General features: G+C 35.2%; 1 protein-coding gene across 2 annotated transcripts in view; it reads right to left on the reverse strand.

Annotated features, from left to right (window-relative positions):
* PLCB1 (phospholipase C beta 1) overlaps nt 1-17,750 on the reverse strand; it is a 670,476-nt gene that overhangs the window by 281,244 nt on the left and 371,482 nt on the right. The gene's annotated exons all lie outside the window — the stretch shown is intronic.

Here is a 17,750-nt window from a genome sequence, read left to right on the forward strand (position 1 = left end):
AACAAAGGTTAAGACTATGAGTTAATTGTTAATACGTTTTATAAGAATACATAGATGAAAGAGATCCCTATGGGCTGAAGGCCAGGTTTATTAGTTACTGGGGCAACTTTTTAAGACATGTTCACAAAGGCAGAGGCCCCACAGCCCATGCTGCATAAACCCAGTTATAATGAGAATCTGGTATACATGAAAGCACAAATTGTTTTCATAAGACAATCAAATGCAGTAAACAGTAATGAGTTCCTTGACATTTTAACTTTGAAAATGGGGAGGAAAGCTAAAATTAATTGATAACCTATAAAGAAGCTAAGAGAAGACAATTAAGATGGTTTATTGTTCATGCATTTATATTTAGATTTTTAAATTTCTTTTAAAAATTTTAATGTCAATTTTCACCGATCCATTAAATAGTAAGTCTCCTAAACTAGCAAGGACAACCATATCATGACCTGCCTCTATAGAATTAAGGTCAATTCTGCAGTGTTACTTCTGTACTTCCTACAGTGACCTTTCTCTCTCCCTCTCTAAGATTTTATTTATTTATTTGAGAGAGAGAGGAAGAGAGAGAATACAGAGGGAGAGGGAGAAGTAGACTCCCTGCTGAGCAGAGAGTCAGACATGGGGTTCAGTCTTGGGACTCTGAGGTTGTGATCTGAGCTGAAGGCAGACACTTAATCCACTGAGTCACCCAGGCACCACTACAGTGACTTCTCTACTCCTCATCTTAAATACATGTCTTATTCAGCATCACACTTAGCTTTTAAATTCTCAGGTAGAAATTTAGATGATATGTAAATTCTTATGTAGCTACTCATTGATGGCTACAACTTAAAAATAAAAAAAAAAAAACAGCAAGAAAACACTGTCCCACATTTAACCTCAGTTCAGGTAGATAAATAAATAAATAAACAAATGCTTCAAAATACTCTTAGGAGAGATGAATAATGAAGCATTTTCTGATTCTTATTACATATTACCCAAATGTTTCTAGAATCAGTTTCCATTATTTAAATATATACATACATACACACAGCCCTACTTATATTAAAAACCGGAAAATAATGCATTAAATTATCGTCTGAAAATATCTAGAAGTATGTTAATGATAAGTGTCATCTCCAAACTTTCTGCTAAAACTGAAAAGGGAAGTTTTTGTTTTGTTGTTGTTGTTTTTCTTATTCTTTTTGAAAGAGAAATTTTTGAACTATATTTAGAATTAGAATGTTTGGTCAGAGAGAGTTACTTTATTCTCTTTGGTCTCTTATTTATTGCTTTATACTTTATATTTTGTTCATTCCAGACTGGAGGAATTTCATTAATAACAAAGATGTGCTCTTAGGAATGCCTTTAAGGGCATAGCGCAATCTTTGAACAACTGAGTAGCATTCTTTTATTAAGATATGAAATCAGATTAACTGTTTCAGGGGAGATAGGCCTTTACTGAAAATTAGGCAGAAATGCTCACGAATTATCAGAGATTTTTCAAATATTAATTTGACCAACTATGAAGTATAAGAGTAAAGAAGCAATTATATTTTCTTAGCTTTTAAAAAGGTGTATTGCATTTGAAAATATACAGGCTTATGTGATTTTATCTGGATATTTCTTATTATATAGTCTATTGTATTTATGACTTAATTAATATGTAACAATTTGAAGATGGCGTATCCTCCATGAGACAGAAGCACTTGTTTCTTCTTCAATTGTGTCAATCAGTTTCAAATGGTGACTAATATACATTTCTAAGCTTGTTATTGGTATAAAATAAAGAGATCAAATAAATAGCATAGATCACAATCTCTGGAGGTAAGGTGACTATCAATTCTTATGTGACACTGGGCCAAAGGGAAATCAAATCAAGGTGATAAGAGATGCAAATTCCACTTTGAAGTTTAATCCAGCCTGACTGCTTAAACAAGTCAGATCAATGAGAATCTTTCTGTTAGCACTCTTAGGTGAGTTGAAAAACAGCCAGGATTTTCCCCATTTAACAATGAATCAAATCTGTCCAGCAAAAGGATGGTCGTTCAGGTCATGATCCTGGGGTCTTGAGATGGAGTCCTGCATCAGGATCCCTGCAGGGAGCCTGCTTTTCCATCTGCCTATGTCTCTGCCTCTCTCTGTGGGTGTCTCATGAATAAATACGTTTTTTTTTTTTTTAATCTTAGGGAGAAAAACGGAAAAGGAGAATTTATCTCAAGTTGAAGTGCTAGGATATGGACATTGCTTGATCCTGCTCTAGTTCAAAGGAAAAAAGGAATGTTTTGCCCATTTCCCAGGACTCTCTTTTGGCAAATTTATGTCTCAGTCAAAGAAAACATGGGACAGTTACAGGGACTCTATCTATCCACAGATATATTCTGTGGACGTTAGTTACCTTCCGAGGCAAAAGAAAAACTCCTGTTGGGATCCTGGATGTTGTCTAGTATAATATCCTTGTCTGTTTTTGAGTCTTGTTGGGACTAAGTATAAGTTAAGCAGTTTCCATTTTGAAATACTTTGGTTGAATGTCTAAGACAGCTATTTCCTTCCTCTCTGTCAAAATATTTGAACACACACAATTTATTGATGATGTTCCAGACTCATATATAAATACATCAAGATGTCTGATTTCTCTATTGTATCTGTGCATCCTTGAGCAAGTCACTTAAAATATTACTGAGCCTCCATATCCTCATATGTCAATCAAAGGGTTAGACTCAATGGCTCCAAAGTAGTTGTGGGAGGACCTTTGTGGAGTAGTATCAGAAAGCAGTACTGGAGGAAGATTGTTTTAATTACTATTGTGTCTCCCAACCCAAGCCTCTCTTGATGCCCCATTCCTGTCCATACCTTGCCATTTTACTGCATTTGGACTTGACTTCCAACTGCTAGCCTTAGGATATTTTTGGCTGGAGCTTGCTTAGTGCCCAGCAGGCTGAAAGTGCCACCAAAATAATGTTCACTGGAAACAGCCTTCAACCAATAACTAAAAGGGTTGAATAAATACCCTGCTTCCTTGCAGTTCAACTGGAAAAACTCTGTCTCTCAGTTTCCAGTTGGATTGACTCTGTCCACAATGGTAACTGGCTTGATAACACATCTTAGGACCTGTATCTGGCCAACTCAAACTAAGATACTTCCCACCACTAAGTGTTTTGTGATGGAAAGTGATTACGAATCATAAATATTTATTATTTCTATTACTTCTAATGACTTTAAAGTTCTATGATTTTAGGATTTCCTAGTCTTAACCTTAGCATTTCTAAAAAGAGTACTCTCTGGCTCTTTATTCTTTCTCTTTTGCTGTGTAAACTGATTGCTGGAAACTTCTGAGATCTAATCTATATGCTTCAAACATGAATCAGACTTTAAAAACAAAGTCTTAGAGGAAATTCTAAAAAGTTGTACATTTATCTTATTCCTCTTTTGGCCATGAAATGATGTTCATCAACTACAGACTGCAAAATGTAAATGCTCAATTACCCTGAAATCACAGGCTTAAAGATGTATGGAATTCTTGGCTCTTTGCTTTGTTTTCATTTGATCATGGCCTGAAAGCCATAAAGGAAACTATCACCATAATCACACACTGATACTCCAGAGTCCAGCTCAGAAAGAAACAAGAAACAAAAAATTTAAAAAGCTCTTTGTGTCTTGGGGAGCTTATAGTAAAGCATAATTAGCAGAGATCAAAGTGAAACTCAAAGTGAGACCATTTAGAACATTGATCTTTTGAGAGGTCTGAAGGATCATTTGGCCAGAACCTCATACTTATAAATTAGAATGTCAATAATTGGGAACTCCTTTCTCTCTTGATGGAAGTGTAAATTGGTATAACCACTTTGGAAAACAGATGTATTTATGACCATTCAGGAAGTACTGTTTTAAAATACAAAATATATGTAGAAGCAGTCAAAATGACCAATAATTTGAAAAGGCATATAAAACTTGCAGTGTATTCATAGAATAGAATAACTACAGCATAAAAATGAATTGCAGGGATGCCAGGGTGGCTCAGCGGTTGAGCATCTGTCTTCCACCCAGAGCGCAATCCTGGAGTCCCAGGATCGAGTCCCACATTGGGCTCTCTGCATGGAGCCTGCTTCTCCCTCTGCCTGTGTCTCTGCCTCTGTCTCTCTCTCTCTCTCTCTCTCTCTCTCTGTGTTCTCATGAATAAATAAATAAAATAGGGGATCCCTGGGTGGCTCAGTGGTTTGGCGCCTGCCTTTGGCCCAGGGCCTGGTCCTGGAGTCCCGGGATTGAGTTCCCCGTCGGGCTCCTGGCATGGAGACTGCTTCTCCCTCTGCCTGTGTCTCTGTCTCTCTCTCTCTAGGTCTATCATGAATAAATAAATAAATAAATAAATAAATAAATAAATAAATCTTTAGAAAATAAATAAATAAATAAATAAATAAATAAATAAAATATTTAAAAAATAAAGAAAAATAAAATGAATTGCAACCAGATACATCAATACTACTTCTTTAATACACCATCCTTCTGCAAACACAGCCCCATTTCTCTGTCCCTTTTTCTGGCAAAAGTTCTCAAAAAGCTATCTTCATTGCAATCTCTTTTTTCAAGGTAGGTACATCTTCTCTTGAAGGTTTTTTGTGTTTTTTGGTTGTTGTTGTTTTGTTTTGTCTCCTAAAGTTTTAGTTTAACAATTATCTCCACTACACAAAAGAGATTGCTTCCATCGAGATCACTGATGACCTCCATGGTGCCAAATCCAATGATGACATTTCTGTTCTCATCTTGCTTAGCTGCTCACCAGCTTTTAATATAAGTGATCATGCCCCTCTACTTTAAATATTGTCTTCTGATGGATTTTATCATTCTGAAATTCTTAATCACATTACATTTGAACATGTGTTTTGTAACTGAAGTCCAGTGGGTCAATGAAGAGGGCACATGAACAGAGGAGATGTGTGTAATGTGCATGTTCACTGTTCCTTGTTGCACCAATCACATGTAGCATTTGCAATGCAGACAAGCATCACAAGATGAGTGCTGAGTAAATATGTGTCAACTGAAAGAGTAAATAAACAAATGAATCAGCTAAGTAGTTCAGTTGTGTTTTCTCTGTAGATAGATGTGTATGTATGCATTTATGTATCTGCGCATACATACATGCACATGTACAAACACATATATATTAATATATCATAGTAGATATTGGCATTGCTTCCTCAGCACTCATGCTCCGTCTCCCTCACTGTAGAGCAGCCATGGTTGTAGAGTGGAACTGAACTACCCACAGTTGCTCAGGGGTGCCCAAATTGGCTTAAAGCCAATTTTATCCTCTGGCCATATTTTTTGGGATTTTGTTCAATGTTTGAAGATGAGAAGTCCTTATTTTGACCCTCAGTCTAACCAATACAGCAACTAGTTCTAGTTTCTGCTGATGTCAAAGTGACATCCAAGAGGAAAGCTTGTTTGCATATGAAACAGACATCACAGAAAGCAGAGTGAAGGGAAGGAAACCAACTGATCTTAATGACCTAGCTGAGCTGCTGGACCAAACCTGAAGCCCAGTTGCTAGGTTCCCAGTTACACAAGCAATAACCTTAATGTTAAAGTGAATATGAGCTGGATTTTCTGTTACTAGCAAATAAAATATTGTAATTGACACTGGTACTAAATTCTAATCACTGTTAGCATTTTGGATATATTTTCTTCTATAAATTTTTAATGCTGTTCAAAGATAAGATAGCTGTAATCACACTGCATGTATACTTTTTAACAGATTTTTTTTCTATTTATTGTTACAGGAAAAGCATTTATTTTCCTGAAAATCTTCACAACCATGATTTCATCAGTTGTATAAATAGCCACTGATTGCATACACTATAACTTACTTAATGATATCTCTTTTTTTTAGATACATTATCACCTACTCATGTTTTGATTAATTTCTTTAATCCTTATTTCTTAGAAACTTAGCTGAAGGTTAAAGTGTATGGAAGTTCCTTTAACTATTGAAAAACATTACCAAATTGCTTATTAAAATGATTTTAATATTTTTAGTATCACCTGACTGTATTAGACTTTATCATAATTTTACTTTTTACAAAGATTTGAGAACTAAATATACCAATAATTGGTTTCATGTTATGTCTTAATTTATATTTCTCTGATTACTAGAGGGTTTGGATAATTTCTGATATGCATTTTACAGTTGAAATTTATTCTTTTGGGAAATATTTGTCTCTTTGTAGTTGGGCTTTATATTCAGCTTTTGAGACTCATTGTGGCAGATGTGATCAATGTTCTACCAATAACTTCTGAGTTTTCATCATTCCTATGTACTCAGACCAATGACTTTCACAGCAAACAGCCGAAGTTCTCTGCCTAAGGGCTTTGTTGGTGATGCACACTAGGTCCAAGTATGTGAGGAGGAGTAGGAAGTAGTTGAGTCAAATGTCCTCTCCTCAAAAGAAAATAGGAAGGAAGGAAGGAAGGAAGGAAGGAAGGAAGGAAGGAAGGAAGGAAGGAAGGAAGAAGGAAGGAAGAAAGAAAAGGAGGGAAAGAAAGAAAGGAAGGAAGAAAAAGAAAGAGAAAATAAAAACAAAGCAGTTCACTTTCCTTTGGAAATAAACAGAAGTACTTTGTACATTGCATATCAACCTTTTAAAATTCTTAAAAAAAAAATTCTTAAAAGACTTTTGAGAAAAAGGAGCAAAAATAACTAATGATTCGTGATGATTTTTAGACTAAAAGGAGCATTTATTCGTTAAATATGTGCCTTCACGTCTTAGTTTTTTTTCTGTGGGGTACTTCTTAGAGCTTTTGAAAAGTACAAATTTCTTTCTCCCTAGGCTTTAATCATCATGCTTTACGGAAATCTTTTGAAATGAAGGCAGCATATGTTGCAATAACTAGGCCCTTTCATTAAATTTATCCCTTAGGAAAAGCCCACACAGTAACTGATTTTTGACCTCTGTTCAAATAGAACTTTGGCTAGAAAATTCTCAGAGGTAAAATACCAAGAGTAATGGGAACTTTTCGTATTTTAAAGTTTTCCAACAACCACAATATGCTTTATCCAACATATATTTTGTTTGGGCTGTTTGAAGTTCACTTGGAGTTTAGATGGTGTTTTATAGATTGCATGAACAGCCTGTTTCCCAGCATATATGAACTCCTGTTTTAAAGATTGATAATGTAAGAAGAGATTCATCTTTTAAAAGCAAGTTCATTACTGCAACAATATCACAGCTATACATGCATGTTCTTTCCAAACATTGCATTTTAGAACTTCTAACTACTTCAGATTTCCAATTTGGGCATTAAATCTGAAACTCAACTGATGATAAATTCCCTTTAAAGCATAAATTTACTTCAAAGCTTTGGTTACTAAATCACAACTTCTAAATAATGTCTTTTTAAAAATTTTTAAAACTTCAGAACTGCCTAGGTGGCTCAGTAGGTTAAGCATCTGAACACTTGATTTCTGCTCAGATTGTGATTTCAGAGTCCTTGAGTCCCAACTCAAGCTCCATGTTCCACCCAGAGTCTGCTTGTCCCTCTCCCTCTGCCTCTGCTCCTGCCTCCACTTGTATGCACACACACACACACACACACACTCTCTCTCTCTCAAATAAATAAAATATTTTTAAAAATTATTTAACAACTTCAAGTGGGCATTTCAACATTGGTTGCTTTGAAGCAGAGTAGAGGTGTACACCACCTACTAGTAATGATTATTGCTTAACCTATTTTAAGTTAAGTTAAAGTAGCATAAAATGTTTCTGATGTGAAAGGTACAGTTTTATGCATCATAATGTTCACTAAAATATACAGAATTTTGAAAGAAGATTTTGTCATTCCAATTTAATTTTCCATTAAGATCTTGATGTTATTGTAGAATATTCATTTTATGAACATCATGTCCTCAAGAGTCAGGCTGTTTATAAGGGAAAAATAAAGTGGAGATTTGGGTGGCTGGATAATTTAGAGTAAAAACTGTTAATAAAATCAAGACAACGTAGTTGAGAAGGGGTTCATGAAAGAAGGGAGACAGAATTAAATCACTGTAGACCTATATCAGAGTCACCATGGTAGCAATCCTCCTACTTTAACTTTCACTGCAATACCTTTTACAAACTCTAATACTACTGGATATGGCCCATTGTCCCTGCGGCTGAAGGTTGAGAACACAGAGATCAAGAGGCTACCCTTTTTGCATTGTACCTGGCTGAAAATGCTACTCCTTTCCAATGTTTATGAGACCTATTCCCAGGTCTATATCACATAATGACCCAAAATGCCAATAGTATCCTCATTGAGAAAAACTAAATCTGGTCTGATCAAGTTTCTCATCTAACCGGCACAGGGCTTGAAATGCAACTTTTGTGTTTCTTCTTCCCCATATAGCAATTTTAAGTTTGTTTGTTTGTTTGTTTTAAGGTGACTTCATTTTTAATCAGTCCTTAGTTTCTCATTTAACTGGCACAGGGCTAGAATTGCAACTTTTGTGTTTTTTCTTCCCCATATAGCAATTTTAAGTTTGTTTGTTTTTTTAAGGTGACTTCATTTTTAATCAGTCCTTTGTTGCTTCTCTAGGACTGAAGAAAGATGTGAAGAAAGAGGCAAATAAACAGAATGAGAGGCTTGCAGAAGAGCAAGAAGCACAGGAAGGATGATCACCAATGACTGGGGTGCCCTGTCTCTGCCGCTCAGGGAGCGCTTGGTATATGCAGGGCCCCTGGGTCTATTACTGAGCAAAGAGGCCCAATGCAGACCTGCCCCTGAAGCATCAAGGCAAATCTTCAGCCCACTCTTCTTCCTTTCACAGCCTCGTAGTTGAGAGGCAGGCTCACATTGATTGTGCCTAGCTTGTTGGCAGCCACACAAATATAGTTGCCGAAGTGCTCCTGTGTCACATTGGTAACAGTGAGAATGGATCTTGTGCTAAAGTTTTGAGTAATAAATCCTTGTTGGCCATTGAAGAGCTTCTTTTCTCCTTTGTATCATTCAAAGGCTGGAGGTGGCACACCTGCACCTTAGCATCTTATCAATCCACTGAGTCCTGGGGCCATGGTGCCAGATTTAAGTTAATTGTCTATTACGTACCAATCTAAGGAATCCCCAAGTACAAATGACACTGGCAAAAGTATATTATCAGTTCCTTATGCTGGTAGGAACACAGAAGAAGTCTTCCACATAGATGCTATATTTCCTGAATGTGTGGTTTTTAAAAATCAGAAGTGATTTGTATTTTCAAGATAGCTTAAGCTAAGTAACTGAAGTCCAGAAAACCCAAAAGTTTCCTCATCACCCTTAAGTACTGTAGACAAATAGTCCTGTATCATAGCCAATTGCACACTAAATTTATGTTACATCAGCAGGAACATTCCAAGAAAATTCAATAATGTCTATTTATTAAATTTAGTACTATAATTACCAACCAAGCAAACAAAGCTAAAATATATTCCATGGAAAATCCAACTGCTTAAAAGGTGTCTAATGGATGTTATGTTTATTTGGTGATATTTTAATAATGTTCATCATCTCATTCATATTCATGTGATTCCTAAGAAATGATGTCTTTCATATTGCCAAGGATAAGTCATGCATCATTTCCCAGCCTGTTTGGGTGCTAGGGTATCTGTTGTCATATTATTGGAAATAATAATAATATAATGTATATAATATAATAATAAAATAATATTTATGTATTGGAAACAAGCAACTTTTTGATGAAGAATGAAATTGGTTCATATGCTGAAAAATCAATATAAGTTAAGATGCTCTATTCATCCATTCACTTGATACATTAAGCAGACATTCTTTATATTTAATTATGTCTCTATCAGTTGATAAGGTACAAACTTCACCTCAAATGAATACAACTCATAAACAGAAAGTCTTATTTATAGGCAGTCAGATACCCTCTGTAAAACTACAAAGAGAGTGGGGAATTAAAGCTAATTTTTAAAATGAAAAAGTAATTATTTATTTATTTAAAATACCTACATCATATTTTAATTGTGTAGTTAATATCAAATAAATAATGAAATGAAATCTTTGAACTATTGAATTTTTTTTAAGACAGAAGGATTAACTTTCCTTCTTATGGAACAACTTCAGAGTAGGGATTCAGGACTGGTGTGGTGGGTTCAATCACTAGGGACCAAAGCTCCTTATAAGTTTCTGTTCTATCATCCTTAAGCAATGACTTTCAAATGCAAGTTTGCTTCAGTCAAAATGACAGCTGCCACTGAAGGTTCAATCTTCACATCTGCATTATAAACATTAGGAAGGAGAAAGGACAGCAGGATAAAAGGCAAGCCCCAACTGTCTACACCCACTTGAAAAACCTTTAAAGTTTCACCTTCCAACCTTTTCTTACAGCACATTGGTTAGAAATTAGTCACATGGTCAAATCCATGTGACTTTGGGTTTGACTTTTAGCTCATTACATTGCCACCATGAATAAAAATGGGGTATGTTACTGAAGGAAACAGAAGGAAAGGATATTGATTGAGCAAATATACTGTATATCTTCTGATTGCCCATTCAGACCCACTTCCCAGCCTTCCCCATCCTGTTCTGTGCCTTAGGGGACAGACCTCTGTGAAGAGCATCAGCCAGCCTCACCTGGCTTCCTTTTGAGTTTGGACAGTAAGGTACACCAATAGGAGATTGAAAGGTAGGAGATAGGAAATGATGGGGTTTTTATTCCTTTTGCTCTAGCTAAGGCCAGAACCCCTGTGGATGGAATCTAAATTATTTGTGCAAATAAGACTTTTTAACTTGATTTATTTTCCTTAATAGAGCTATACTACTACCACCATACCATTTTAAGAAAATCAACTACTTGCTTGCTAATTCTTAAGTAAACTTTTAAATTTGTTTTATGAATGCAAATTTTATTGACCAATTCACAGAATGACTGTTCCAATTGAGAATTATTTACAAATTGGCAATCTTCCTACTCTGTGACTTAACATAATATGTACACTCCCTTATTGGTTGACTGATTTATTGATTGGCTGTCAGTCTCATAGGTTACTTTGGTTTACACTCTATAAGCTACCAAGAAGATGTATTTTCATGCAAGTGGTAGAAGTGATGCTATTAATGGCCCACAGATTGGTCAGCAATATATATCTCATAAAGATGAGAGACTATTTACTTAAAAATGCTAGCCCTGACTATGTACTTTTCCTGGTTTAGAATTTATTCTAGTTAGTAAAAATGGTGTATTGACCAAAATGTTACCAAAGGTAGTAATTTGAGATGAGAAATATTCTAGAAATGATTTCATTTCAGGTATTATTGATGTTAATATTACCTCCAAGTGAAACCACATTGCCTAATTGCTTGGAATTTCAGTTGGTTATATTTAAATTGGTGTTATGCTTATTAAAAATGCCACCCATTTTTTTTAAAGCCATTTCCAGGCCACAGAGGAGTCCATGTACTATTTGGCAAAAAGACTGCACACCATTCTGTTAGGCAGGTTGGCCTTCATATAAACATTATTAGCATGTGGCCGGAGCAAACATGATTGCCTTGGCACATTTACTACTTAAACATGCAACAAGACAGAAATATTTTGATGAGCAAGGAACACTTAGCTTGCATTTTGGTTCTTATTGGGACAACTACCTTCCCTTTCCCAAAGTCCCCAGGCACATCCTTGCTTTACCTGGCAACAGGTATAATGCTGTTTCTCGTAAAGCAGCAGCTCACAAATGTGGACACACATTTAAATTGCTGGGCAGCTTTTCAAATTCCCTGTGCCTGGAGGGCATCTCAGACCAAGGACATCAAAATCCTAGAGTAGACTAGAGACTAGAATTTCTAAGGTGCCTCAGATGATTCTAATATGCAGTTAAGGTTGAAGACAACTGCTACAAAGAGATAAGGCTCAAGATGTTTTATAAAACAGGACATATGCAGGGTTATAAACAACAAAATCCAGTAAGGTGCAGGGAATCCCATTACAAGACCTAAGTTCACTTCCTTTTTCACATCAAATCTTATACTCTAGGGTAAGTATATGTTTGCAGTTGTCTTATATTCTTAATTAATTGATCCTTTTGTCAGTATTTGATGTCTTTTTTTTTTTTTTTTTGTCTCTTACAACATTTTTTGACTTACAGTCAATTTTGTCTGGTATTAGCATAGCCACTCCAGCTATCTTTTTAGAATTTGCATAGAATACCTTTTTTTTTGTTCTTTCACTTTCAACTTATTTGTATCCTTGGATCTAGAATTAGTCTGTTGTAGATAGCATACTGTTGGACCTTTTTTCTTTTTCAAAAAATCCATTCTGTCAGTCTCTACCTTTTAATTGGAGGGTTTAATTCATTTACATTGAAAGTAATTATGGATGAAGAAGGATGAACAAAATATTTTCTATTATCTTCTTTACTCTTTTGTTCCTCAATTCCTCCATTATCTCCTTTTATTCTTAATTGATTTTGAAATGTACACTTTTGATTCCCGTTCTCATTTCTTTTTCTGTATTTTCTTTTTCTTTTTTTGTTATTTTCTTAGTGCTTATCTTGGTGATTGCAGTTAACATTTCAAACTTATAATAATCTGATTTAAATTAATACCAACTTCAATACTATATTAACCCTCTGCTCCTTTACTCCTCCATCCTTCTTCCTTTATATTGCTATTGTCACAGATTGCATGTTTATTCATTACGTGCTTATTAACATATATTTATAATTATTATTTTATACATTTGTCTTTTAAGTCATACAGAAAAAAGAGCTATAAATCAAAATTATAATAAAATGAGTTTTTATATTTACATATGCAGTTACACTTAAAAATGTTCTTCTTAGTTTGTATGGCTTCAAGTTACCATCTAGTATCCTTTCATTTTATCCAGAAGGAGTCCCTTTTTGTAGAGTACATCTACCAGCAATGAATCATATTGAGAATTTGAATTGCTGAATGATACAGTAGTTCTATATGTAACTTTTTGAGGAAGTACCGTATTGTTTTCTACAGTGATTGCAATATTTTACTTTCCTACCAGAAATGTGCAAAGGTGTCCATTTCTCCACAGCCCCACTAAAATTTGTCATTTTCCTTTTTTTTTTTTTTTTTGGTAGTCATCCTAATGGGTATGAAGTGGTATCTCACTGTCATTTTGAATTGCATTTCCCTAGTGTTTAGTGATGTTGAGCATCTTTTTATGTGTTTATTGGCCATTTGTATATCTTCTTTTCCTTTGCTCATTTTTCTAAACTATTTTTGAAAGACCGTATTATTTATTATGTGTGGTCTCTGAATCTCCATTCCTTTAGCTTGTGGTTAGCTAGTGATTTGACAGAGATTTTTTTAAATGTCTAGAGAAAAACAAAAACAAAACAGAATAAACAAACAAACAATCTTGGACTTTGTAGATTGACTTTGTGTTGGGGTATTCTTTCAATGCTTAGATAGGCTATTTATAACTCTGTCTTAGTCATTACTTTCTGCTAGTGTGGAGCCTAATGATTTAGCTAAAGGTAAAAGTTGTAGGTCTTCTCAAATTTTTTTCTGGGCTTGTATCCTATCTTGGGCATATGCATGGCTTTTTAGAATCCTTTATATTGGGATTTTCTCTCCCCAGCTTTTCCTCCTAGCTTTAAGCATTTGCCTCTATTGCTTGCCCCAACTGTAATCTTTTGTTCCTGGTGGCAGCAGCTTTTCAGGGTTTCTGAGGGACACCTTCTGCATAGTTTCTTTCCTGCTGTGATGGACCTCTGAGTTAGACAAAAGAAAGGCAAGCACCTTCTGCCATTCCTTCTGGGAACCTTGAGACACATCAAAACAGACAAACATAATACCTTGATAACAAGATTGTCTCTGTTCCTTATAGAACCAGATACCCATATTGGGAACATGGGTTGCCATCTTCATTACTGCTGTCATGCTGAGGAAAGTATTTGGCAAGGCTATGTTAAAATGCCACAAAGCTTCTTCATAATGTTTAAGTGACCTTTTTCTCAATGCAGCATTTACTTAGTTGCTTTAAGCCTTTGGCTATATTCCAGGGTTCTGATAAAGTTGATTATGACAGTAGTTTTTCTTCTTTCATTGGTGCTTCTCTGGAGGGATAGAACCCTGGAGCTCCCAAATCTGCTATTTTGCTGACCTTGCCACCAAACCTCACACTTTTAATACTATATCCTTAATGGAATTGAATGGAATTCAAAAGGCAAAGCAGGCAAAGGATTATAATGCCCAGGCAATAGTATGAACTTTGAAGTGAGAGATAGTTAGGAAATAGTCTGGGCACACTTTCCCTCTCCCCCATCCCCATACTTAAATAATAATCCAGAAGCATGAGGAAAACACCAATTCACAGACTAAGATCATCTACCACAACCTGCAATGCTGCACCTCACTCAACAAGGGATCTTGGCTTGAGCTTCTAGAGGCAGCTTTTATGATTTAAGCACCTTTTAAAGCATACATTCTTCCTTCTGGCTGGTTTTAAGCCTTCTCTGGAAAGGTCATATATTTGTATTTTCTATAAATCCCTGGCTTTCTCTCAACTCTTAAGTGTTTCTTCTAAATGTGACAAATAAAAAGTAAGTGGAAACATTTTGTTTTAATGATAAGGCAGGGCCCAATGTGTATGTCAGGGTATAATATGGCAGAGCTCTTATCATAAATGTTACAGAAGCTATTTGGTTGTCAGGGCTTCATCAAAAGCATCAGAAAATTGCTAAAGTTGGAGGGGAATAGACTATAATTTCCATGTCTGCCCCAAATAATCCATCACTGACAACTTAACAATTCTACCAATAAAGATGGAGCCAATTTTCTCTGTTCCATCAAAATAAGCATATTATTTTCCAAAAGAATTTTAAAAATCATTTCTAGACCTAACTAAAATTACATGAAAGAGATAGTGAGTCACAGGAATGATTTTTAAATGAAAAGAAATTTAATAAGTGACCATGAATGTCTGTTGATATGCTGGGCAGCCCATCTTTGCATGATTAAAGACTTATCTAGTCATAATAAAAACATCTAGGTCAATGTTGAGATTAGAAAATTCTTTCAGAGCTAGTAAATCTGATCACTTGGATGGTCCCTCAGCTTTCATCAACATGACCATGTGCTCATATTCATTTCTTCTTTCCTTTAAGGGCAAGAAATTTAATCAATTTACTTTTCTCAAATTCCTCCAAATTGTACCTATTCATTGATATTTAGCAATAGGACTACAGAAAGGCATGAGGGAATTGTGGTACATTCCACACAGTGAAAATATTTCTAATGTATGAAATGTCCTAGTGCATAGAAAATACTCATCTGGCTATTCTGAAAGGATATGAAATATGTCAGAGAATTTGTTGTCAATGCTGAACGAAAAGATGACCAATATGAGACTCTACCAAAAGAAAAAATGCAATTACTGGAGACTGCCACAAAACTGGTTAATTTTTTTTTCTTTTTAAGGCATGGTACTTGAAAGGGGGAAGTTTAGATTTTGTAGAGAGTTTCCTTAAATGGAACAGTACATGTACCAGTAATTTCACTTAAATTACATCCTGCCATATGCTGAATTTGAATTTAGCTTCCAAGCTAATGTAGGAAAACAACAGATAATATCAATATTGTCAAACAGGAACTCAGAAGCTGGGCAATAGCTTTTTTTAATGTTATAGAGCTTATTGAGGTATAATTTATGTATAGATAATGTAAATCTTTAGCAAACAGATTCATGTAATTTGGCAATTGTATATGATATGTCATCATCACCCAGAACAAGGTATGAAATATTTCATTTCTCCAGAAAGTTCTCACGCTCTTTTTCAATGAATCCCCCTGCATTCCAGAGTTAACCATGCTATTTTGTTTTCTATCACTATAGAGTATGTTGCTTGTCTTCGAGCTTAATATAAAGGAATCACAGAATATATTCTCTTTTGTATCCCTTCAACTCTCTTGAAAAACATGATTTTCAGAATCATCCATTTTGTTGAATATATCAGTAATTCATTCTTATTTATAGCTAAGTAATATTCCATTATATTATATACCAAGATTTTGTTTATTCATTCACCAGTTGATGGACATTTGGGTTGTTGACAGGTTGGAGTTATTATGAATAAAGATAAACAATCTTTCACAGGTCATTATGTGGAAATGTTTTATTTCTTTTGTGTAAATACCTAGGACCGGAATTGCTGGATCAAAGTGTAAGTAGGTATATGTTAAATTTTATTAGAGACTGCCAAAAAGTTTTCCAAAGTAGTATTTTTTTGTATCACCACTGCATAAGAGTTTAGTTACTCTACATTCTTGTTAACACTTGGTCTTGTTAGTTTTTTTAAAAATTTTTATGCATTTATATAGTTTCTCTTTAGTGAGTATATAGTGAGTAGAATAGATTTTGGTGGGTTAATAAAGAATTTTATTAAATCTCTATTTTTTATTCTGAATTTACTTGCCTGAGTTTTGCTTTACTTAACTTTCTGATTTTTAAAACATTATTATACCCTAAATGCTATCAGCAGTTACTGACAACAATGAAATATTTTTAAAAAACTTCACTATGTATGTATATAAATAGCAGAAAGACTACATAGAAGAAAAGTTATATGCGGTTTACATATATAAGAATCTATTTTTTACAAATGAAGAGCCTTCAAAGGCTTAGAAGTTTGTAGATCTTAAAACAAGATTTCTGGGTACCAGTTTCTTGCTTTATTTCAATAAATTATTCTACCTTGAACTTGGAGCTGTGTTGACATCACTTACTGATACTTGTTAACTGAAAATTTTGGCATTCCACTAAAATTTCAATAGTAAATTTAAATAGTGAGAAACTATATCTAAATCCTGCGTTGCAACAGAATAAACCAAAAAGAGCCCTGAAATTGCCTTTTTCACACTTATAAGAGTTCACCTTTTTTTTTTTTAGTTTTTATTTATTTATTCATGAGAGACACACAGAGAGAGAGAGAGAGAGAGAGAGAGAGGCAAAGACACAGGCAGAGGAAGAGGCAAGCTCCATGCAGAGAACCTGATGTGGGACTCGATCCCAGGACCCCAGGGTAACGCCTTGGGCCAAAGGCACGCGCCAAACCGCTGAGCCACCCAGGCGTCCCAGAGTTCACCTTTTGAATTTTGTGATTACTGTATCACAAGAAACTATAAAATACATGCAGGTTATAAAATCACCCTGATTCTGATATCTGATTTATCGGTGGGCATTTGCAACAAAACTCAGCTTCTGAAGCTTCAGCTCTGCTCTTTACAATGGAATAATGGATGTAGATCAAACTGTTTTCAGGGATCACCAAATCTATTAAAGGATGCAGCTCAGGAATAGCTGTCATTTGGACACATGTTTCTGCTCAACAACTCAAGTTTATCCTGAATTCTTAATAATTCCCTGAGGTGATTAACACATAATCACCATGAAATCAGTGTGAAAATGCTTTTCCAGTTATAAAACATACAACTTGGAAGGGGAGCTGGGAGCACAGGACCAGATGTTAAATGTCTGACGCCTGAGGGTGGCAATGTGGATACTAGTTCTGGCATCTGGCTCTGGAATTTAAGCCACCACACGTATCTGGCCAAATTGCAAATGTCCACTATGGAATTGTGTGTGTGTGTTTGTGATCCTTGGTATTGCATTTCTTTCCTCATGAACCTTTTGAATCTTAAAAAAAAAAAAAAAATGCAGGGGCTTCTCGTGGCTCAGTTGGTTAAGCATCTGCCTTAGGATCAGGTCATCATCCAGAGGTCCTGGAATGGAGCACCATGTCGGGCTCCCTGCTTCATTA

The sequence above is a fragment of the Canis lupus genome, chromosome 24, assembly GCF_003254725.2.
Source record: "Canis lupus dingo isolate Sandy chromosome 24, ASM325472v2, whole genome shotgun sequence".
Lineage (NCBI taxonomy): Eukaryota > Metazoa > Chordata > Mammalia > Carnivora > Canidae > Canis > Canis lupus.